This window comes from Gymnogyps californianus, chromosome Z, assembly GCF_018139145.2.
Source record: "Gymnogyps californianus isolate 813 chromosome Z, ASM1813914v2, whole genome shotgun sequence".
Taxonomy (NCBI): Eukaryota; Metazoa; Chordata; class Aves; order Accipitriformes; family Cathartidae; genus Gymnogyps; species Gymnogyps californianus.
The window spans coordinates 57,155,911-57,180,925 of record NC_059500.1 but is presented as its reverse complement, the minus strand read 5'-3'; positions in this window follow the sequence as shown (position 1 = coordinate 57,180,925).

Here is a 25,015-nt window from a genome sequence, read left to right as displayed (position 1 = left end):
ATTTCAGACTACACCCCTCGCTTCCAAGATCTCTGCCCAGTCTCAGCTTCCATTACCTGTCTCTCTTCTACTCCACTGTTCTGCCTGTTTCAGTCCATCTTTTGATCATGTCTTCCCCCATAAAGCTCTACAGTATCAGTAATTAATGGCAATGAAGTCATCCTTTCTCTCCCACTCACCGAATCCCAAGACCCAGCATTTGATCTGCCACTAGGGTCTCCAAGAGTTTGGTATAACCCAGCCAGGTGAGAGAAAGAAGTCTGCCTTTGCTGATCTCCTCAGGCAACGGCAGAACTGACAATCCGTTATGCTCAACTCTTTTCAGGAGTTAACGTCTTTGATTTCTCCCTTGTGGCTACCATCCAGAGTAAAACTGATAGATTCTTTGAAAAACGCAGAGCAGAATGTCTGGCTGTGGTGAGACCAATTTCATCCAAAGCACTGGGGCTGTGATGGGACCACAACTCTTCGGTACTAAAAAGAAAGGAAAATTACTGCAACATATGATAAGGTTTTCAGAGTGGGAGAAAATGTAGGAGGAAGCATGGAAATAGGCCAGTAATTTACACATCAGTATTTCCCATGAGAGAAGAGACATAGAAAATTGTTTAAAATAATCTGTAATGCTTTACTTCTCTGATTTCTTGTGCACCTTTCTTGCTTCCATTTTTAATGGCTGGCTCCAGGGCTCTGTTGGGGTGCAATCTAGGATCTCTCAATTTATTGCTCTTTTAACTCATGACCACCAGCAGTGAAGGAACGCCCTAGTAAAGTCCATAACAAGTGGTAATGGTATTGTGTAGTAGGTGGTAAATCATATCCTTGTCCTCTTCAAAGAAGACACCTCTCCCATCAATACATACACAAAATTAGTGATTGCCTCTTCTTGCTACTTCTGTCTTCCTGCAGGAAAAAGCTTAGATCAAAATGAGTAGCGTCATGAACAGCCTGCAAAAGAGGTACTTTTGCATGCATATGTCTGCATGCATTCATGTATGCATGTCTCTGTGTGTAAGTATACTTTTAATCATTGAGCTGATCACTGTGTTCACCAGTAAAGAGCCTGAGCTCATTATTTAATTAAAATACCTTTTTTTTCCATCAAAACCACATGGATCTTATTTGCATGTGGCTTTATATCCCCTGCCCTGGATGTTTCTGTAATAGTAGCCGTGGAAAAGAATTTCTGTCATTTTGTATTGATGACTAAAGGGTTAGCAGCCATCTAGGGGGAGAAAGAGGGGGGGATTATCTGGGTAGGCTTACACTAGCCAGTTGACATAACAGCTACTTGGGTGGTATGAGGTTTCTGCGATGTATATGGCCGTTTAGTGCTTTCTCTTGCCAAAACATCTGGAATCCAAAATCCAGTCGTTAGACAGCCACACATGTTAACAAAACAACTGGACAGAGAAAACAAGCTGAAGGGAAAAAAACCCATGATAAGGCATCATTGTTACCACTAGGAAATTAGACATTCAAGGTTGTACTTCAAAGCAAGTATTTTTATTACAGCGTACTTGAATGGTTTGATTTATTGTGCAGGAGAGCAAGACTGTAGCAGATCCTCCTGCCTCACAGGGGAAAATACATTCATTGTCCAAGGAAGTTGCATGCTAAGTAGTTTCAAAAGCAGCAAGCAGATAAGAAGAGAACCTTGTTCCTCTCTGCAGCACCTCTCCTTACACTCACAAAGCACTGGGAGAGGGTGGTTTTAGGAGCACAAGGTATGATTTCTGCTTTCTGATACTACACCATTTTGGACTTGAAAGCAAGTAAAAGATATCATGGTTTTCACTGCAGGGCTATAAAAATGAAAACAAAAGATAATGCCTCTGGTATCTGCAGGGATCATTTTACCCAAGGAGGTAAGTGGAAAAGATGGCTTTCTCTCCCATTAATACTGACCTGTATTGCACGTAGTTGGATAATTGTACAGCCAGCCTTCACCACATCCAAGCAGACTGGACTTATGATGACCTTGATGCATGTTCTGCATCCAGTCAGCACTGGCACTTAGAAAATACCCAGCAGACCCAGGGGCTGTGGTTCACACAGCTTTCACCTCCAAGCCTTTGCTGAAATGAGAGGAGATGCAGAGAGTGGGCTGTGAGGAGATGGAGCCATAAGATACTCTTGCCCCCACTGCTTCCAAAATCTCATCACTCAGCAATTATAATGCTTTAACTGTAATCTTAAAAAATGTTTGCAAATGTTCATAAACATGTTTCTGAATCCCTTTGTGTAGTTGAAACATTTTTATAAGATTAAAACGTGGGGAAAGCTGGCACAAAGATTGTTTGAACAAGTGTGCTTGTGATTTCTTTTCCTAAGGTAAGTACGTGTAAGATTAGGAGACTTAACAACTGTGCTGGTCAGTTCTGAGTATTGTTTGTTTGAGAACATGAACGTGTTGCTTGCAAAGCCAGGAACTTCGGGAGACTGAAAAACTGGGATCTGAGATGAAATTAACTGAGAGGAATTGAAAAACATAGGTGGTGACATAGAGGAAACCTGAGGCAGAGTATGTTTTCTGAAGGCTAGCACAGGAGATTTGGGACGCTCCGCTTCATTTTCTCCTTCCGGTGCTGACACCCTCTGACCTGTGGATGAATCAATTAGCTTCTCTCTACTTCACTTAACATTTTTTTAAAAGGTGAATTCCTGCAGGGGCAGGAGAGAAAAGGAGATGGGAAATGAGCTTTAATTATTTGGGAAAGAAAAAGAAAAGAAGATCCTTAGAGAAAAGTGTCCTTTTTTAAAAAGTATTATTATAATACCAGTGCAAATGAAAGATAGCTTAGAATATTAATTTTTATCCCAAATCAGAATAGAGAAAAAAGCCCCTTGCTCCAAACCCTGCCCAGAGAGGTGTTCCTCTGCGCACGCTTCTACCCCTATGGAGAGCATGAGAGAGCAAACAGCATGTGAAAGTTTAGCCCATCTGGTGTTCGTGCTGCTGGAGGAGGCTTGGAGACTACTCCAACAGTCTGGTGTAAGAGAGCCTGTCCAGGGAGAAAGAACAGAGTGCTCCACACTCCAAAACATACAGAGCTGGCAGGACAAAGACAAGAGCCCTTTTTTTGAAGGCTAGAAACTTCTTCAACTTCCACATTGTCAGAAGTATCAAAAGGTCACCAGCATGTCTCATGTTACTTTGGGGGAAGATGGGGACTGATCAGCTTTGGGGTGGTATGTTTATAGAATCTGACCCTCAGTTTCAAAAATCAAAGGCATTCCTCTTAGCCCATGCATCAGAGGGAGATTTTCTTGGAGTCAAAAGTTTCGTCGTATGGCAAGAGGACCTGTGAGGGATTGTTTTATTACGAGAAGGACAGGGAGAAAAAGTAGGTGATTTATTTAAGTAGCAGGCAGTCAGTCTCCCAGAAGAGAGAGCCTATCTTACCCTCCACATTCTCAGCTAATGAACAAGCCTGGGAAATTGGAGCAAGATCAAAGTTGCTTTACGACAAAATTGCTGACATTCCTGAAATAGCTGAGAGTTCCTCTATTCACGCTAAGTATGAATCAAGTTCACTGACACGCAAAGCGCTCACAATGGGACGGTCCGCTGCGTTGTTACCTTGACTCTCCGCTTATTGCCCTGCCTGACCTCTGCCTAAAGCAGTTAAGAAATTACTGCTTCTTCACCCATTGTTCTCTTCCATATGAAGATGTTAAAGGTCAAGATGTATAGCCACAAAAGAAGGGGAAACCTTCAAAATGCTAACTCAGAAATATGGGGTACAGTGTTTAGGTTGCTGTAGCCTGATAGGGTAAATGATCTTAAAAGAAAAAAATAGCCCCAGGGGACTTCCAAATCTAGTGTGTTATCCAACACAAGCGTGCCAGCAAGGTGAGGTTAATTTCTGAAAGGGACTGCTATTAATCTTAGGTCCATTGATTTAATATAGGAAGCTGCAAGTTGATACATGACCCCCTTTGAAAGAGGACCCTGTCCCAACTCCTCATCAGTGGTTCTATATCCTGACATCTTAATGGGGTTCAACCCAGGATCTAGGTGAATGGGTCCAAGTGCAGACTAAGGCTTTAAAACATGCCACACATGCACAGGGTAGTAGGAAAGAGATATTGCCAACTACAGGACTTTTGCATAATGCCTTCTATTGTATTTTAAAAATAATTCTGAAAAGCATATTCTATTTAAAAATTGTAACTTTGAGTGTTGATAGTAAACATTTGAATTTCCTGACTTTTTAGGGATGATCAAAGTTTTATAGAATAGAGAAAGAGAAAAAAATGCACCTAACTGAAGGGCCCATAGTGGTGCTTTCCTGTGTGCTGACAGGCTGGGGACATGGTTCTAAGCTAGTCTGCCCCGAGTCAGCAAGGCTTGCTGGGTACCACGCTTGATCAATATTAGGACTTTTTCCAACAATAACGCATGCCTTAATGACTCAGAAAAGTAGCAACTAATTTTAATGGGACTCTTGAGGGTGATGGCAGCAACACAACTGACCCAATTCTCCTCTGGATCGCAGCGGCAGTAGGTTGTGTAAGCAGGACCCACCTTTCTAGTTGCTGCAGAGCTTCCCCCCTGCATACCTAATGCCTCCTCAGTAGGGGTAATAAAACTTTGCAAATTCACTCTGAGCAAATTTACCTCCAGCTCTTGGCTGACTGATTATCTGCAGGTAAAAAGGACTATTTTAATGAAATAGATCATTATGTACTTAGTATTTTGAAAGGATGTGTTTTCACTAGAAAAAAATCTAAGCTGCAAAGCTGCTTCAGGAACAAACTTGTGAATTTGGACCTCAGCAATTTTGATTAGTTTCACAAGTGCTCTATCACTTACTCCTCCTCCTGTGTCCCTTTCTCTTTATGCTTGTCACACAAGGGAAGTTAAACTGCATTAAAAACATCTTGCAACGTCAATTCTTCAGTGCAAATCCATCTGAATGAAAAAGTGGTTTTCTTTTTACTCGCAGGCATTGCTCAAAGGCAATTCCTTCCAAGGACTTTGCTGAGCATTGTGGACAGGAGACCTTCCTTCCACTCCTGCCATGCTCCATGCGGTGCATAACTATTTCAAAAGTTCTGTTGTTGGGTATGTAACTCATTAAATCTCCAGAGGTTAATGGTGGCTTTCAGTGTGTGATGCTCTGCATTTGTATAGGTATAAATGACAGTCTTATCACTAATGCCCTGCACCTGGCCTCAGAGTTCATCTTACCTGCTGCGCTCCAAGGTCTGGTAAATGTAACCCACATTGTTTGTCGCACGTTGTGGTAGGTTTCTTAATGCTGAGGCAGAGTGCTGTGGAAAATCTGCTGTGTTACAATTTTCACCTGTGTTCCCATAATAGCTTTTTGTGGCACAGCTAATGTAGATAATGATGGTGTTAGATTTCATCCTTTTATCATTATCCTGTGATGACTTTACATATCTCCTATTGCCATGGGTAGTGAGGCATATCCCAGGACACTTGGAAAAATACTGTCTAATTAGTGCCTTAAGTGACTCGAAGATGGCTGCGAGGTATACCTTTGAGAGACTGAAAGCTCACGTAGCAAAAGGCCCATGAGAGGTGATCTGATCTTGCCTTGAAAGAAAATTGTCTGCTGTGTGCTGCACAGCATCTGCATGAACCACAGGGAAGGTCCTGAGCACTGTCTGGCAGGGGTATGGATGCTGGTGGGGCAGACCATGCACTAGGTGAGGTACTTGCTTCTACACAGCATATTCACGAGCAATGGTGCAGAGGTACTGGCCTCCTTGTTGGCTGTGAACCTGTGATATCAGCCTGCTGAGATGCATCTTTTTAGAATGCCTGTGTCTGGACACTGATAGGGGTGGCTGCAAGGGGAGAGAAATAACAGGCAGTTACTGCTCGCTGATCTGTTTTCATAGCAGCAAAGCTAATATAATGCTTGGGTTTTTTCTTCTTACAGTTTTGATCAGTAACCTGTGCAGCCTGGGAGGCTTTGAGGGTGATAAATCCCTTCTGCTTTCCTTCCATGTGCCTTGCCACACTAATGCATGGAAACAGGGATGCCTTAGATCTAGTAGTTAGTAGTATCAGTGGTTGCTATGCCACACTAAATTTCTCACTTCGGGAAGGGTTTGCGTCCTGAGCTGTATTTAACAGTTGAGATGATGAGGAAGCTGAGCATCATTGATGGCAGGGTCCTACTGAAGGCATAAAAAATATGTGCTATGAAAAGGCAAGGGAACTTTTGAGATATATCATGGGATTGTACACCTGGGTCTGCTGCTGACTTTATGCTTGACTTCGTACAATTCGGATTCCCTGTTTGCTGTGTCTTTTCTGTGTGTATCCTCTTGAGGAAAAGGGTCCTTATTCATTTTTCTGTACAGCAGCCAGCCCAAAGGGGTCCTGATCATATCTGAGACCTCTGTGAGTCCCTGTCCTACAAACACAGAAGCAAGAGTTTGGGAAGTATGAGGGAGGTGACATTTGTATATCATACATGCTGCCTCCTAGGTAGGCGCCAACATTTTTACATGCCCCGAGTGCTACAACAATGATTCCACAAGTCATTACCTTGAAGCCCTGACATGTGAATAGTAAAAGGAAATGTGTTGTCAGAGCAGCAGGACTTTCAAACTCTTTGGTGCTAGAAGGAAATTCCCAGCCTGTGAAGTCTGAGTGGGATAGTCAGCAATTTTCTTTTTAGAGCTGGATGACACTAATTGTTTCAGCACAGAATAATTTTCTTTCCAGCAGTTGATAAAAGCTTGAAAGAGATGTTGTGTAGCAGCTGTGGTACGTTACTTCATTATCGCAGGAATTTCCTACAGTGAAATATGTAGTAGCGGGATGCAGACAGGTCTATTTGGGAATAGCCTCGATGAGGAGACCTGCTTCCAGAACCCAACCCAAACAGCCCCGGTGTCAGGGAGAGCCACTCAGTGCACTGCTGAACGGCCCCCTGCGATGCACAGGGTATAAGCAGACCAAAGGTCTTGCGTACTTCAGCTAGACATATTTGTTTCTTGGAGAAGAGTCATCTGTGTATGGGATGGCGTGTTGATCCTACACATAATGGCCTCCATGACTTTTGTGACAGACTCCTTACAAGCATCTTTTCTTATAATGGAAGCATATGCTTTTGAAATGACAGCTATTTACATACAGTATCACTCTATTTTGTCCTTCCAAATACATCCCCAGCTGTGCAGTGCAACCACTGGGGTTTGGCTGCATTGATGGCCTCCGATGCCCCACCAGGCCCCTGAGTGAAGTGTACTGTGATCACTCTCCCATGACAAAATACGACATGGGACTGCAAGGGCTCCTCTCCAGATGAAAACATTTTTCAAGTGTTGAAAGACACTTGGGAGGATCTGCAGAACAATCCTAGAACTGTCTTGAAATTCATATCCCACTGCATTGTGTCAGTCTTTCAAAGACTGGTATCACTTTTTCAGGTGGAAATAAATCAAAGTGTAATTCAGAGTCTGGTCTGAAGCTTGCTGAGGTCAATGGAAAGACTGTGTTGCCTTTTTTAAACTTCAGTAGGCTTTGCACTCCTGCCCAGATGGCATTTTCTCCTTGTAGTGGCTCTATATGTGTCTCAGTGGCAATTCCCCTTCGCAGCCCTTTGTCTCCCTGAGCCAGTCCATCTTCTGTCACAAACATGGCCCTGCACTGGAAAAGGAGGATTACCTCTCTTTATATTCTGGTTTAGTTTGTTGACTTCTGTTTCAATCCCATGATTGGCTTTTCATAGGCAGACCTTTGCAACAATTCTACTGATGAAAAAAAGGGATTTGCACACTAGAAAAACCATCAGGGCTTTTCCTGTACTTTTCTAGACTTGCCTAGGGTAAGCACTGTGGACTTTGATACTGCAAACAGTTATGCATGTGGATAATTCCACCTATGTCAAAAGTTTAATTGATTTTAAGGGTGCAACTACCAGGTAAAGCTGTTCTACAAATGCTCTTCGTGGGCAGACCTCCATGTGCCTTAACATGTGCTATAGAAAATGATGAGAGTCTTCCTGTAGGTAGCAGTATGCGGGACTGGGGCTTTTGTTTGCTCTTGTGTTTGCAGAGATTAGGACCTGAAGTTTTTTGCTTCAATATCAATTTTTTAAATGAGCTTTATTATACTCATGTGCAGAGCAGAAATTCAGTGAATGTAAATTAGATGTAAATTTACCAATTTACATGTGAACGTCAGGGACAAACTGCTGCTTGTTCAGTGCTATTGTTCATCCAGAGAGGCAAGGAGATGGAACAGCCAAGCCTGGAGCCCAGCCTGCTGGGCAGAAGGCTGCACTCCAGAAAACACCCACTCTCTACCTGGGCTTGTACTGAAGCCAGCATCAGTTCCTCCCTGGTGCTCTGCTAGGAGAAGAGGGCATATCTAAGCATGGGAGTATTGAGCAGGACTGTGGAGACGATGTTACTTTTCTATGGAACAGAAGGCTGTGTCCAATCTGATGGCTGCATTTCAGGACAGTACTGTAAATTTAGGAAGGGACCACAAAAGATCAACAAGATGCCCTAAGGTCTGGCAGGCCTGTCTTATGGTGAAAAACATAGCCAAGTCTACTTAGCTTATCAAGCAGAGGGAGAAGATTAAGAGGTGACTTATTGCAGTTGAGGCATGCCTACATAGAAAAACAATTTTCTGATAGGATAGAGAGAGGTCTTTAATCTGGTAGACAAAGACGTAACAAGATTTGATGGCAGGTGGCTGCTACTGGATAAATTCACAGAGATACCCATGAGAGTGGTTGACTGCTGGTCCTGTTTATCTGGGGACATGAGGGATTCTCAGCTACTTCAAAGCTGTTAATTGAAGAATGTGTGGTATTGCAGAAATTACATTGTATTTCAGCCACAAGATATGGACTTGACAGAGGCATTTCAAGTAAACATCGTTGGTCTCTGTTGCACAAATCAAGCAGGATAATCATAGTGTTTTTTCCTGGCCTGAAATTCTCTAAATATATGAAAACAGATAAGGAGTGTAATAAGGGCATTTTTTTCTTCTTTCCATTTGACAGATTCATCAATGTGATACAGAGCACCAGATTCCACTGTGTTGGACAGCAAATATTTTCTATTCTACCAGCTTCAGTAAAGACCTAATGAAACAAAACATAACCCCTTTACCATGAAAGCTGCTGACATTTTCTATTAGCTCACCTAATGGAACTAGCAGGGCATTTTGCCTGCAGCTTTTTCCCACTTCGCCCAATTATTAGAAAGAGACAGTGGCAGCTCCTACAGCCTTTCTCACAATTATCTTTTTTGCTTGAGGCAAAAGCTTGTAACCCTGGCTCTGTTCTCCTGTGGGACAGCTGCAAAATGGAGGGCTATGGTGCAAGTTATTTTTAGATACTGCATAATATGTCTCACTATAAACAGGGCAGGAAATCTGCAAATGAAAAATGCCTTTAGATTAGGTCTGAAGCAACTGATTGAGCCATGATCCAAGAATTGAGGCAAGTCTCTTCTTAATAGTTAAACTGTATTTCTTACTTCAGTGTTGACCAGGTCTGAATCTGCTGAAATGCTTCAAAGAGAGATCTGCTGCTGCCTGTTATGACTGCTTGGGTCATCTCTGTTACTAAACATCTCAGTTAACCCACTCCCCAGGTAAAAAATGTGCTTGTGATCTCCTGTTTTATGGAAATATATGTGTACCTATTTTTTCTATGCTGCTTTGAACAAGGTATAAATATAGGAAATCAATTGTGGGGAAAGAACTGCATGATTTTTGAAGGCTTGCACACTGACCCATCTTTCCTTCTGCACTTCTGCTGCTATGTAGAAATGACAGGAAAATGTATGTTGCTTATTGGACACTGTCGTGGAAGGAGAAAGGGAAAGGAAATTTGTGCTGCTCTGTCCTGGCAGAACGCAAGAGCGGTAGTGGAGAGTGAGGGTGAGCGGGGACTTAAAGCTCGTGTGTGTGAAATAGCATTTCACAGCATGTGTATTCAGCTGTGAGGCACCTGCCCCTGTAGGAATGTCTGTAGGATGTGGCATTTTTGTCTGGTTCAGTGAAAGGTAAGAGAATACATGCAGGGAGGTAGCATTTTGTTCTCTTGTCACCTTTACTGTTTCTCTCCAGGATGAGTTATTAAGCCGGTTATGACAGTGTTTTAAGTGGTATAATTAATGGGAAAAAGTAATGTTGTTGAAACAAGGAGTAAGCATTTGCAAATACATAGCAAGCTCTGCCCACAAGTAGAGAAATATGCAATATATTGAGTGTGAGGTCACCATGTGCTAGTAGCATAGAGATTTCTCACTGCACTACAGTGGAGGAAAACATTGTCCTCTAAAACTATTTTTCCTCCTGATCCACCTCTAAAACAGGTTGAATGTTTTCAGGTTGAGTGGCCATGTATTGTGATTGGAAGAGCTTCTCTGGAGTGCTAAGTATGTATGTGCAATCTCTCCTTACTGTTCAAATAATCATTTTCAAATTCAAATAGTTCAAATAATAATTTTCAAAATGAGACCCTGGGGTAGGGAGGGTTAGATGTGCCTCAGCAAAAGCCTCCACTGTCTGATCCCCATTAAGAAGAACATGATTAAACTAAATGTAGAAGACCTGAGGCTCCTTGGCTCCAAGGAAACTCTGAACAAACCATGATGCCAGCAGTAATATAAACAAAGGAAATCCTCTGAATAGAAAATTGAGCTCTTAACAGTTAGAGCAGACTTGCTGGAAATTTGGAGGCAAGCTGGCTAGGGGTGCTTCACTGTATATTTGTAAGCAAGACAATGCAAAAAAGAATCTAGTGGGGGGTAAGGAGGTATCAGGCCTTGGTATCACAAAGAAAATATACTTACTGGATAGTAGGGGTCAAAACACCAGGGGAAGAATTTGAGGATGTTTCCAGAGAAATATTCTATGATTTGTGCACTAGCAGCTCTCATTCTCAAGCAAAGCTGGAAATTCTCATTATTCTTTTAAAATATATGCTATTTTCAGTATTTACTGCGTACCTGGGGGTAGTTTTTTGAAGCATGTGACACCCTTTTAGCAAGTGTTTTGCCAAGTGATGACAATCTCAGCAGATCTACAGAAAATAAATATTGGAAATTATTGTGCTAATTATTGCAGTTTTTATAAGCTCCCAAATATATCATCTTGCAAGAAATTTTAAGATAGAATCAAACTATTCAGTATGTCCAAAGGGGCCTATTTATTTCAGAGTTTTTGCAAGCCTAGTTTCCCTTACTTTTCACTGAAATGATAATACGAAAACATACTGTGAAGATTATCTGAGAGGAATTATTCACATTTTTTCAGTTGTTCAAAATGGTTTTATATCTCTTTTGTTTCCATTTGCAGTGCCTCTTGTAGCCAATAAAAGTAGTTTCAAAACTATCTGCCAGAACAGCAGAATTGAAGCAGGCATTGTAGACTTAAGGTACAAAGTAGAAATCCAATTCAGGATTACGAGTATGTGCAGAAGAAAGCGTATTGGAAAAGTTCTGTTTATCAAGTCAGAGCAGAGAAACAAACAATGTGGGTTAGGAAACTGAGTCCTTAGGAAACTGAGTCCTGAATACATTCAATGTTCATATCTAATGGCTTACTCACAGCCTATAGGATGAGATTTGCCTTATAGAATTGTTCTGAAAGTATTTTCAAGCAGTGACTAAATTCTAGAAGACTATGATTAAAAGAGACGTTTAAAATCACATTATTAGTTACTTGTCCAGCTCTGGAAATTGCAAGATCACTGGTAATGGATTATGCAAAGTAAATAGCCAAGTTTCCTTGCTGCTTCAGTTGGAGCTTTAACTGTCAAGTTTAGAGAAGTAGTATCTGCAGTTTTCCACTACATCTGTCTTGGGATCATGAATTTCTAATCTGAGCTGGCATCACTGAGATGAGTCCCTTTTCCAGGACTTTGGAAATATCTCCTTAGTATTTGTAGCATAGGATCTGCAACTTCTGTTAGAACAACTTAGTGAAACCAAAGGTAACCTCATATTAATGACTTGGAAGGAAAACAATTTTTTAACACACTTCAGTTGGCTGCTTGGAAGTGGTAGAAAAAAGTTTCTGTAAGCTATTCAATAGCAAGGAAGAAATGTCTGCAAATCCAGAGGAGGAACAGATTTGTTATTGGCAGAGGCAGCATTAGGCATTGGCTAAGTATGTGGTCACCTGGAATACCACAACTAAAGAAGTATATCAGTATTAGGAGAGATGTGGTTACTCAGTAATGGCGCTGTTGAGTCACTGTTCTTTGCTTTTAGAGGTACTCGCTGTTATTTGACTATGCAATGGAACAGGAATTGGAAAAATCTAAAAGTGGGAATGCAATAGAGAGGGAACTGGGTAGATGGCTGAGCAAAGTCTGAGGCAAGGTATTATTAATTAGGATTCTAACATACTCCTTAAACTCATTCCATACATGGATAACTTCAAAATCAACAGACTGAAGCCCTCACAGTTCTTGAATTAATTTAATTTCTCTGGGACATAGGTCTTTTTATGGGCACCCCAGCTAGGTCTTGCCCCTCCAACTGTTGGCTTCTTTTCCCATGGGTTTCTCTGCCAAAATGAAGCCCCTCCACTGCAGAGCGCTGCTGCTCCCAGCAACTGCTTCTGCAAGCTGTGCGCCCCTTAAGCACTTGCAGGTCTGGTCTCTCAGGACCAGTATGGCCAGTGCCCCAGCCGCTGCTGGAAAACAGAGTACAACTTGCTCTGAACAAACTCTTTCAGGGCTGGATCAAAATAATAAAGCACTTATAAGCAGGGCAAAGTTAGTTATGAGAGACAGTGCTTTTTGGTCACAGAAAACAGACAAGCTTGGAGGCACATAAACCTTTCTGCATATTTGCCACCTTCTGGCACCACCTATTTTCCATGTGGAGACCCAGGTAGGTGAGGGATACCCAAGGTTAGCCCACAAAGCCTATTTTGTTTCTTACAGTCTCATGCTTTCCAGCTCTTGACAGCCCTTCTTTCTTTTTCTTTCCATAAACACATGCACACAAGACCCATGTCTCATTAAACCTTTTGAACGAGGCGAAACCAGACTGTGTGAGCCTTGCCAGAGGGTGAAACTTCAAAAATGTTGTTACTTGCCTCGTTTCATTATTAGGGACCTAAATTATGTACCCACCAGTGCCTTCAGTTCCTACAGGAAGCTTTATCTTGTGCGTTTACCAGGAATAAAATCACCAACAAACTTATGCGAATACATAGAACAAGGATAATACTGTTGTCTTGGAATATTTTCATTATTATTTAGTGCGTCAGTGCAGCTTTATCAGTCAAACAGTCCCTGAAAAGTGCATATATCTTCAACAAAATCGTGAGCACTCAGGGACAGAATGCAAAATAAGCCAGGAATGACACAATCTGGTTTCAATAGGAGACAAAAGGCGGGTTTTAACTACAGAGTTGCAGACTCAGAGATGAAAGCTGGAGCTATAAGATGCTGCATCAGCACAGTCCCAGCTGCCTCACACTCTCATCAGCCTCTTCTAGAAATCGCAGTGCGGGTCTGTCAGGGGGTGTCCAGAGCCAGCATCACATCCGCCAAAATCAGGGCATCACCAGAAAGACCTGAGAACACTGGTTGCATTTTGATAGTCCTAAGCATTTTAGATGAGTTTTCCCACTCTCTTTTCTATTTTGTTCTAGTTGGTCACTACCCAATGGGGCAGAGGCAACTGCACTTTACATATGTACTTTAAGGCAAGCTTTGAGAACCATGGGAGGGGCTGGCTACAGAAATGTGAAAAGCTATTGCTAAGAGCAGTAGCAGTAAAGAGCTCCATGCCCCAGATGTGCTACTGTTAGTTGTATCTATGCTTTATTCCCTTGCATTTCCTTTGTAAACTTTTGAGGTGTTTTAATAGTTGCTGTGGCACAATTGCCACAGCACAGTAGACTCATGCTATACCCAGTATGTTGCATCGCCCAAATGTTCCTCACTGTGTCAGAGGGAGGTACATTATCGACAACTGGAGAAAAACAGAGTGTAGATAATTAGAAAGTGCTATGAAGCAAATCCAAAAATTACAGCATTGCAGAGATTGATTAGCATTCCCAAACCAGAGCTGGAGTCAGCCTAAAACCAGTATGTCTTGTTATTGGGCAGGTGTGTGCAGGTTCATGACCATAAGTTTAGCTACTGAAATGGGTCTTATTCTTCATCTAGACCATGATCCTGTAACTGAATATCTGTTAATAACTCTGAATAATAATTTCACTTGTATGAGCTTCCAGGTAGGAATGGCAGCCAAAGCACAAAGATCCTTCCTTGTCATACTTCAGCTGGTCCTCTCGGACACCTGCACAGAAAAGAGTCTCTGTAGCAAAGCCCAAGATAATAACAACATCCTGGGACTACTTATTAACATCTGCAAGTTCAAAAAGTGAAGTGTCTGGCATGTGAACCCAATGTTTTTAAAAAAGACTGAGTAGTTTTAAAGATGAGCTAGCAAGGAGCTGAAAAGCCTTTCAGAAAGTTTTTTTCGGAAGCTTTTCCTGTGGGAGCCAAGCTGGAATTTGAGAAATGAGGTCTGTCTGAGAGGAGGAGCACAACCAGTCACACTTAGCCTTCTTGCCATATCACCCTGCAGTGCAAATGGGAGAACATTTGGAGGCATTAACAGGCACTGGGAGCCCAGCGTTTGCATTTCTTCCTAGTAAATGAGAGATTACACTTAGGTTTGTAAGAGAAGATGGAAAATTATTACTTGTGATGGGTGAGGAAAGAAACATGTTGAGGCTGGGTGTACTCTAAGTTGACTGTGGGATGATTTAAAGGAGAATATTCACACAAACCCATCCCTGTGCTGTAGAGCAGAACCTAAAGGACATGTTTTTTTGACACCGTTTCCCGCAGCATTCTCCTGGAGAAACTGGCTGCTCATGGCTTGGATGGGCGTACTCTTCACTGGGTAAAAAAACTGGCTGGATGGCTGGGCCCAAAGAGTTGTGGTGAATGGAGTTAAATCCAGTTGGCAGCCGGTCACAAGTGATGTTCCCCAGAGCTCAGTATTGGGGCCAGTTCTGTTTAATATCTTTGTCAATGATCTGGATGAGGGGATTGAGTGTACCCTCAGTAAGTTTGTGGATGACACCAAGTTGGGTGGGAGTGTTGATCTGCTGGAGGGTAGAAAGGGTCTGCTGAGGAATCTGGACAGGCTGGATTGATGGGCTGAGGCCAATTGTACGAGATTCAACAAGGCTGAGTGCTGAGTCCTGCACTTGGGTCACAACAATCCCATGCAACGTTACAGGCTTGGGGAAGAGTGGCTGGAAGGCTGCCTGGCAGAAAAGGACCTGGGGGTGTTGGTCGACAGCCGGCTGAATATGAGCCGGCAGTGTGCCCAGGTGGTCAAGAAGGCCTACAGCATCCTGGCTTGTATCAGAAATAGTGTGGCCAGCAGGACTAGGGAAGTGATCGTCCCCCTGTACTCAGCACTGATGAGGCCACACCTCAAATACTGTGTTCAGTTTTGGGCCCCTCACTACAAGAAAGACATTGAGGTGCTAGAGCATGTCCAAAGAAGGGCAATGAAGCTTGTGAGGGGTCTAGAGAACAAGTCTTATGAGGATCGGCTGAGGGAACTGGGGTTGTTTAGCCTGGAGAAAAGGAGTCTCAGGGGAGACCTTATTGCTGTCTACAACTACCTGAAAGGAGGTTGTAGTGAGGTGGGTGTCCATCTCTTTTCCCAGGTAGCAAGCAATAGAACAAGAGGAAATGGCCTTAAGTTGCACCAGGGGACGTTTATATTAGATATTAGGAAAGATTTGTTCACCAAAAGGGTTGTAAAGCACTGGAACAGGCTGCCCAGGGAAGTGGTTGAGTCACCATTCCTGGAGATATTTAAAAGACTTGTAGATGTGGCACTTAGGGACATGGTTTAGTGGTGGACTTGACACTGTTAGGTTAGTGGTAGGACTTAATGATCTTAAAGGTCTTTTACAACCAAAATGATTCTATGATTCTGTGTTAACCGGTAAACCTGCTACCTTCTGAGAGGAAGGGCTAGACGTTGCTTTGGGCAACCGTCATCTTGTTAAGATCATTGATCACGTCACCTCTCCTAATCCTCTGGGGACTGTCTGCTCTTATTCCCCCAGGTGGCACTTAGCCCTGAGATCCATCAGTGATATGGGCTGTAACCAGTCTTCTCCGTAACTGATCAGGATGATGAGGACATGCAATGCCCTCCACTCACTGTCTTGGGATCTGTCTCTGCCAGCAGGGAGTCTTGTCAAAGGTGGAAACATTTTTGTAAATGTTTTTTCCCCACTGACTTTGTTGAAGTAAAAAGGAGATTTTTAAAAAAACTGTGACATATATGAGAAAATTACTAGCTAATGATACTTCAACTGAGATGTGAGAAGAGGAAAAAGAAATATGTATATTTACATAATAAACAGCCCATCACGGTCTGGAACCATCTGGTTGTGCAGATGTTTGGTGTACCAAACTTTCTGTTATCCTTCTCCTCCAACCATTTACTTTTCCCTAAGATGATGAGGGTGGGTTTCTTTGCTTGTACTTTTAAGTATTTTAGCACTTTAAGTGAGGCTGCTGATCTGAGGTTCATGGCATGATGCCCAGTAATAGGGTTCCTACAGAGCATCCACTCATGCTTCCTATGGTGTTGCAGGCTTCCCACACCTCTGGGCTCTTGGTCTGGAGCACAGCTTCTATACATGCCTCTGTTACGTGAATAAATAACCTGAATTATATCAGACTGGAGCCTATGTGATTCCTCTTCCTCCCACAAAAGTCACAATGATGTTCATTCTCACAAATAAACATACTAATGATCATTAATTCTTTGCCTTTTTGCAAACACAGTCTTAGAAGAGGTAACTTTATAATTGAAACAATAACACTTTAAGACATTTCTGAGACTGACTATGTAGATGCTTAGGATCGCTAGACCTTCTGTATCAATAAGATAATAAATGCCTTTTGGAGTCTCCATTAATTTAGAGTATTCATGGTGTTACAATGCATTAAATGCGTATGTTTCGTGCAAGAAATAATGGACTTGATATTGTCTGTAGAGCAGCAGCACAAAGGGTTCCAGGGTCTGTGACTGGGACTCCTGTGAGCCTCTCCAAAGCAGCATCCACAGTACATCACAGGCTTCAGCCTAGCTTCCGTGAAGGCTGAGCTGATGCTTCCGAAATGGCTCATCAGCACAGAAGTGTGCATTAGTGTCTGGATATGCAACAGAAAATAGCCAATGAGTGCACTTTCTCCAAGAGAATTTAGTCTGAGGAGTCCGTGAAGATGCCAGTTGGAACTTATATGCCTGGTATTCAAATGCACTGAGAAGAAAGGTTTTTGTCGAGTAGGCAAGGTGAAGAGGGAATAGATGGGCTGAATTAAATAAGAATATGATGCTAAATAATGTTAAGATGGTGGTCTGTGTTAATAAAAAGCAAGTGGGAAGACTTCACTTGATATTCTAGTGTGAATTTATTGTCCTTCTCAGTTAGTGTCATTACCTCATGTTGTATTTATATAAAATACTTCATTATGATGGAAGGTGAGGACATACAGAACAGAAAAAAATAGCACATGGTAAGGGCTGTTTTCTCTTGAGGAAATATTTAGTCTTCCTTAGAAAGCTTACCAACTGTGAGCTCAGTTACATGGGCATAAATCTTCAGTAACACTTTTGAAATCAGTGTAGTTATAATGGATTTATAGGGGTATAATCTGCCTTTTACAGATTATTTACCTGATAAATGCTAATGACTCCTTGGAGGTGAAAGTAGAGGGAATTTGGGATTCTACCCAAGGAATACAAAATGGGACTCTAGTGTATAAATCTTCCTTAACTTTTGAATTGTTGCCAGCAGATAAATTCTTCCTAAAGAAATACTAACAAAAATCTTTTCTGAATTTTATGTGTTAACAGTAACAATGAAGCAAAACTCCACAGTGTTCTCAAGTTGCACCAAAGATAAATGTGGCCCACAGTAAACGCAAACAAAGCTTGCATCTCCTTTTAATATTTTCCCATTTCTTCACGGCAGTGATGTGGAGGCACAAGCGTGTACACAAAATATGCTTACTGCTGTGCTGCAATGCAGCTTGGCATTCTTCTCACTCTGCTCAGGGCTGAAGCAGTCTTAAGCCTCCTGCTTACCTCTGATGTACAAGACTTGTTAACTTTCATTTTATCGTCGTTTCCTGGGGATGGCCAGAAGTCCATTTTCCTTCACTATTAATATGAGACCCGGGAGACTTGTGCAACTTCTGCAAAGCTTGCTCCATTTTGCAATTAGTTTTGTGTGCTAGTCTCAAATATTCATGTGTTAATGAATGACAGCAATGCCCAATCTTATTTTAGGTCAAAATCTATATCTATGAGTAAACTAAGTGCAGAATGGCAGGAAGGGTGAAGATAGCACATCCATTTTCCACACTCCTTTCCAGAAGAAAATTCAGAAATTACCTTCTCAGATGAGCTGCATAATAGAAAACACAATTGTATGTTTATCAATTAGTGTAATGAATGCACATTGTGGTTTTTTAGCTAGTTACCTCTAAAAAAAATTTGAGGAAAAAAAAGCATCTGCATTAAAGAAGACGTAGCCGGATAAATACAGAAGAAATAATAAAACTCCAGAGAAAGGAAATGCAACAAATGGAGTCTGTGTTATCTCCTGTAGGCTCAAACCATCAGGCCCTTCCAAAAGTAAAAATTCCTCCAAGCTTAACTTTCAGCATGAACCACATCTTGCCTAAGAATTTTGCAGCTTCATAATAACAAAACAAATCACTAACTTTGTATCTCAAACACTTCCTTTCCTTCACACTCACAAAAACAAAACAAGGGAGGGAGAGCATCCAGCTCTCCCTGAAGACATATTCACCCACTGTTGATTCGACAGGCAGCTTTTTTTCAAGAGCTCCCTCTGTGAATGATGGCATCCTTATCATGGATAATGACTTGCTGATAGTCTCTGGTACAGCCCCGGACACCCACGGAGTGGGAAAAGGGTGTGCTCAACCATCAGCGAAAACAGCCCTAAGCCTGCACCGAGGCCTCCCTGTGCAGCCGCTGAAGTTGCTCCACGCTTCACCCACCACAACATGGTGCTTGGGATCAGGCTTTAAATGAACCCTGTGATGTTCCCACTGATGCTCAGAGGGAATTTGCTCCTGATTTCTGTTAATTTAGAAGTCTGAAATGCCAGTTCTGTACTTTAAGAAAAAAATAAAAGGAAAAGAACCAAGACCCCTTGCCATCCCCAAAGAGGTTAAAAAGATGGTGCACTAGCTGTTCATTGCATTTGCCATTGGGCCTAATGTTTTCAAGTTTTTCTTCATTGAGGGTTAAAAGTCCATTTTAAATTTGAAAACAGACGTTTGAGCAATGATGGGACTTCTGGAGCAGCAATGGTAAAAATCATTAGGTTTGCTAACTAGGAATTAACTGCCATCTTCAAGTAGTATCGCTTAAGGACTGTCTTCGTGAGGCATGGTTCCTAATGTAGAAATCGTCAGCAAGTTTTTAAACAATTTTTTCATCTCAGCAAATACTCCTGTGTAGATGCAGATAAAACTGTCATAAAATATTCTTCTGATATTCTGCAGCATGCTTATATTTGTTGTTTGGCAATCACACCGGTAAAGTGCATGTGTCCGTAACAGTAGAGAAATTGTCTACATGGTAAGCATTTAGGGATCACTGATAAACAGGGAGTTTGGAGCTCTGTTAGGCACTGCCCTGAGTGTGAACCACCAGCCCAGTGCAGCAAGAGCCTCTCTGCAACACAGCACGCTCTAGCTTGCCCTTGCAAGAGACCAGTTCCACACAGCTACCTACACTGGCACTAAATGGGGATCAGTCTCACTCCCCCAGTCTTTTATTTTATGGACAGCACTGTGTTCTTCTGACACTTTTTGATTAGCCTTGAAAGTTCGAAAGTACTGGAGATTAGTGGTGATAAACTAAAATCTGTATTTCAGTGCAAATTGCTTTCAGTGATACCCACTGCATTGTGGCCTGTTGTCAGATGTTATTGTATTTGGTATGTCATGTTTAGTTAAAATGAATATGGAGTATATGGTTGTTGGCTGCAGTAAGTTCTAGGAAGGTCATGTTGCGGAAATAACAATACAACAATAACAACAGAAACAACAACAACAATAATAATAATAATACATTCTAATTATTATTAATGTAATAAATAAAAATTACAAGAAGATTTACACATATTTCTTTTTCTTTTGCCATCTTCATGGGTTCTTTTGGAGGGAGTTGTCCTGTATTGCTGGCATAAGCAAAATTTTTAAATAATATTGAATTGCTTTAATGTCACTGTTGATTTCTTAACAACCTCTGGTCTTTCTCTTAGAATTCTCATCCCTTAATGGCTTTCATGTACCTCTTTTTAATACATTCAGGATTCTCCATTCAAGCTTCTTCAAAAATCCACATGTACTATTCAGGCCTCACTGCCAAGGTACAATAAGGGGCTACAATACGGCACTGGCAGCTTTGTCCCAAAGCCTGCATTACCTTTCCCGTTATCTCAAACTCGTTAGTGATACTGGCAGTCAAAGTCCACATTTTGCCTGCAAGTGGAGAGGGTTTTCTTTTTTTTTTTTAAGGAAGCTTGGCACGTCCATGATCAATGTCTGGAAGTTTTGTAAAATGATCGGGAGTCTGCCTGCAACCACCAAATCTCACCCAGGCTTACTCAATTTGTAAAACATACATTTGTAGCTGAAAAAACAATCTCTGTATTCTCCAGGAGGTATTTATCAGGCCTATCTTGGCAATAGCAGTACATGGTTTACGGTCAGTTTCAGCTAACAGTGGTGTCCCATAAATAAAGGAATTTTTTTTACAGACATGGCTTAAGGCCAAAGCCTCTTTCATTCTTTCTGCATAATTACATTCAGTTTTTGTTAGTGGCCGTGATGCATTAGCCACTTGTCTCCAGCTTCAACTGTGTTATTGAAAGAGTATTGTGCCAATACTCTCCTGGGATGCACCCATGAACAAGTTAGTTTTGTGCTTATTGTCATAGTATTTCAGGACTGGGGCCTCTTTAATTAAATCCTTCAGTTTCTCAAGCGCTCTCTTAAGGTTTGCATCTGTTGTTCTTTGAATGTTTTCAAGCAGTCATGCTCTAAGGGTGCCGGTTCAGACAACTACGTTAATCATAAATTTCTCTATGTAAAGCACAGTTCCAAGAAATCATCGCACCCCTTCTTTCTTTGTTCAAGCAATTATGCGGTGATGGCCATAGCATTATTATGATCTTTGCTGGGTTCCCTTCTCTCCCATCCACCCCTTTGCATGACGCCCTCTTATCATCTGCATTTGTTTAGCTTTAGCCTCGCAGCACCAAATCTTTCCAAAGCTGCCCAATGCCTGTGATGATGGTCTTCTGTTGTGTTAGCAAAAGCTAAGTCTGGGTCCCCCGGGAGCTTTGGTTTGAATTGTCAGTCCTGTTCCCGATCGCCATCTACTCTCTTTTCAGGGATGCAGCCCTGAAATCCAGGGAAGTCTATCCCTGCATCTAGGGATGCAGCCCCATATTTGCGAGATTGGCTCTGTGATCGCAAACTCTTTTGTGCTTTTTTGACCTCAAGCAATTTCTGTGCTTCTGTTTAAAAACAATGTGTTCCTCTATTTCACTTCAGTACTTCTCAGATTTCTGGACTACAGTTTCATAGTTGCCTTGTGCTGCCTGAAACCAACATTATTGAAAGCATCATGTGCCCTGGCCACCACTGTTATCACCAACAAAGATATTGGTCGGCTGCCATCCTCTCAGCTGCCACCCATCACCTGCAGACACATGCACCAAGGTGGAGATTCCTGTGCTTTCCTGTGTGCTTCCCAGGAGCTGTTGGTTACCACAGCTCAGCTGTGGTGTGCTGATTTGTTAAGCTTTGTTAAGCTAATGAAGTGACTGAACACACAGAATGAAGAGCCCACAGCTTGAAATAGCCTTCTGTGGGTCTGCACCTTGAACTCTGGTGGATCTTTTACTGGCTCCATCTTCTTCCCAGGGTTTCTTTATCTTGCTCAGCCTCTGGAACTGTGCTTCATTCGTTGTTCATGTGGAGCCTGACAGAGGGGTACTTCATTAAAAATGAGATTTCAAAACCCTGACACTGGCACCTGCATAACAGTAATCTGTTTAACCAGCTCTTCTGAGAAGGTTTCAAGGACACATATGCTAGAGAAGTTTAGCTACATAGCTTCACTGCGTAGCTACCTCATCCTAGCCTAAACCCATCTTAGGACTCTAATAATGTTCATAGTAGTGGTTCACTTGTTGATAGTAGTGGTTTCATGAAATTCAAATGGACATACATTTACTTACATGCAGACCTGATCTCTTGTGTCTCTGTTTTTCTCTTCTGAGCATAGTAAGTTCTGGACTGAACTGCACTCCCAATATAATGAAATAAATACAAACAAAATTTGAAAACCTGTTTTCTCTTAGCTGAAAACGTGTTCTTGATACTCAAAAATGGTTGTTTTATGAGACCAGAACATTGTAGGTCTGGGAGGGTTTTTGCTAGCTAATGGCAAAGGGGTCTAACTCTGTATTAATAATAAGCCTTTTTAGGCAAAAAGTCCTAGAAACTTTATCAGTTTTAACTTCAGTAGCTAAACTATGCCCTGTAATTACTGGTAGAATATCTTCTGCAAAGAACTTCAGTTCAGTGCCTTCAATTCAGGCAGGCAGTCCAAGACAGCTCAAGGTATAGTCTTTGGGGATTCAGATTTGTTATAGAGTGTCATCTGTGCTTGGCATATTGTTCAGGTATGGTGTGAAGGCCAGCAACAAAGAAATGACTTAGTTTCCTCAGTGTTGATCATTTTAGCATACTCATCTTCAAACTGAGCTTTTGTTGCTCATTGATTACTGAATGATTTGTGGGTTTTTTCAGATAGAAAAGTCAATTGTATGCAAGTACCATACAAGCTACTGGACCTCTTCTGCATTATTAACCCGCTGGACTCTTTAAATTAACATTGAAGGTAGAGAAGCTCTGGAGACAATTTGCTTATTGTGCTGCCTTAGCCATTCAACTGGCATTTTGGAAGGTTTGTTACTTTACATTCCTCTTTTTCTATTTTAAGGCAAAATCGTCTGAGCCTTAACTTGGGAAAAGCTCTCACTGATTTCACAGTATGCTTCCCAGCATGAAATCATCATGATTTGGCTTATTTTGTGCAATAATTGTTTTTTCTCAAACATACCTAAAGAAAGAAGATATTAAAAAACCTAATTCTCTAAATGTCTTGGAAAATGTAGGCTATGGATCAGAATTAGGGAATTTTCCAGTACATTATGCAGCGTCATCCCGTTTCCAGCCTATGAATCAGATTTGGCACTGTGGCAAAGGAGCCAGGGGAACACACTGTCACCTGTCTCGCCTTCCCAAGGATGTCAAAATGTGCTATGGCAAAGGTCTACCATAGCAAAGGTCAACCACAGCAGTAACTCCCTTCTGCCCCCCTGTCTCCTTAGCTTCCTGGGCAGCAAAAGAAAAAGTTGCCAAAGGAGTGACTGAGCGAGTTTGCTGAGCTGTGAAGAGCTGCCACCATCTCCCCTTCCTTTCCGTGCCATAGCAGCCCTTACCACTGCATGTTGTCATCTCCATGACAAGCCAGTAGGACCTGGTCATGCACCCCTTGATCCTCTCACCCATGAGCCAAATGCAATTACTTTACTTTCCAGTAAAGTATCTATATCCCCATGACCAACAGGACGCTAGGAGCGTTTTAACTGATCTTCCCACTAGACCATAGAAGTCCCCTGACGTTGGCATCTAATCCCCAGCATCAGAAATGCTGAACCTCCAGCTAAGAGTTTTGAGGGAGCTGGTTGTGAAACATTGAACAACTGGAAGTCATTAACTTCGCTTCTGAACAAAAAAATCAGCTTTGTTGTGTCTATGTGCCTTCAACTTCTCACTCTAAACAGTGTTCATATTCTTAAGACTTGTTGCAGAAAATAGTTTATTCCAAGTAAATACAGGAAATTCCTTGTTGGTATTCCAATATGTCTTGGACAAACCCATTGCTGCTGCGGGTTGAGGTATTTGTGCTCAGAACAGTGATCTAATAACCTCTCTTCATTAAAGAATAACCAAATACGCTTGGTTTTTTTCTGGAACCAGATGAATGAAGCAACAGCAGAGTTACACTGAAAGACCAACTGTCCCTGCTCAAAACAAAGGAATCTGCAACACATATGTGGGCATTGTGGCTTTGCTAGGTATTTTGGTGAAAGACAGGATTAGAGAGTCTGCTTTTCGGTGTGAGAGTATCAGAAGAAACAGCTGGCATAGGCCTGCTTCCAATCGGCCTATTATATTGTTGGACCAAAAAAAAATTAAGAGGAAGACGACTTTTCTGTGTACTGGAAACCCAGGTTGCAGTCAAACACCAGCAGGGTCGAGAGGGTGAACTTTGGTCCATGATGCTGACCACAACCATCTCCAGCTGCTCTGACTCCTGATGATGACCGAATGGCTGCCTGGGGAGGGGAGGAAAGGGGAGTCAAGAGGAGTGGCGTTCTGCTGTGCATAGGAATTTAATTGCATTGAAATGCATTTTTGGGGTCAATGTTTCATAGTTTATGTCTACCCTACTACTTTTTAGCTGGATGGTTTCAGCTTTTCCAGTCCAAATCTTGTTTTGAACTGTTATAAATTGGAAGCAGTAGCCTGGAAGTTATTTGAGCTACACAAACATATGATCCCAACAGAAAAAAGGATCAGGCTCCTTTAAGCAATATACTTTATGCTAGGGACCTTACCGTGAACTCAGATGGCAAAATACTTGCATGTTGGTCTGTTCAAAAGTTGAAAGATCTTTTTGTAAACCACCTCTATTGTACATGAGGGCTTTATTATGTACCAACGTGTATTTAATTTTTGTCTTTGGAATGGTTTGCATTAGTGTTCCTCGGTGCACATCCAATTTAGATTTAATAAGATAGTGCTTGTCCGTTAATAAAATAACAATAATTAAAAACATATTTCTTGCCATTCAAATTCTATGC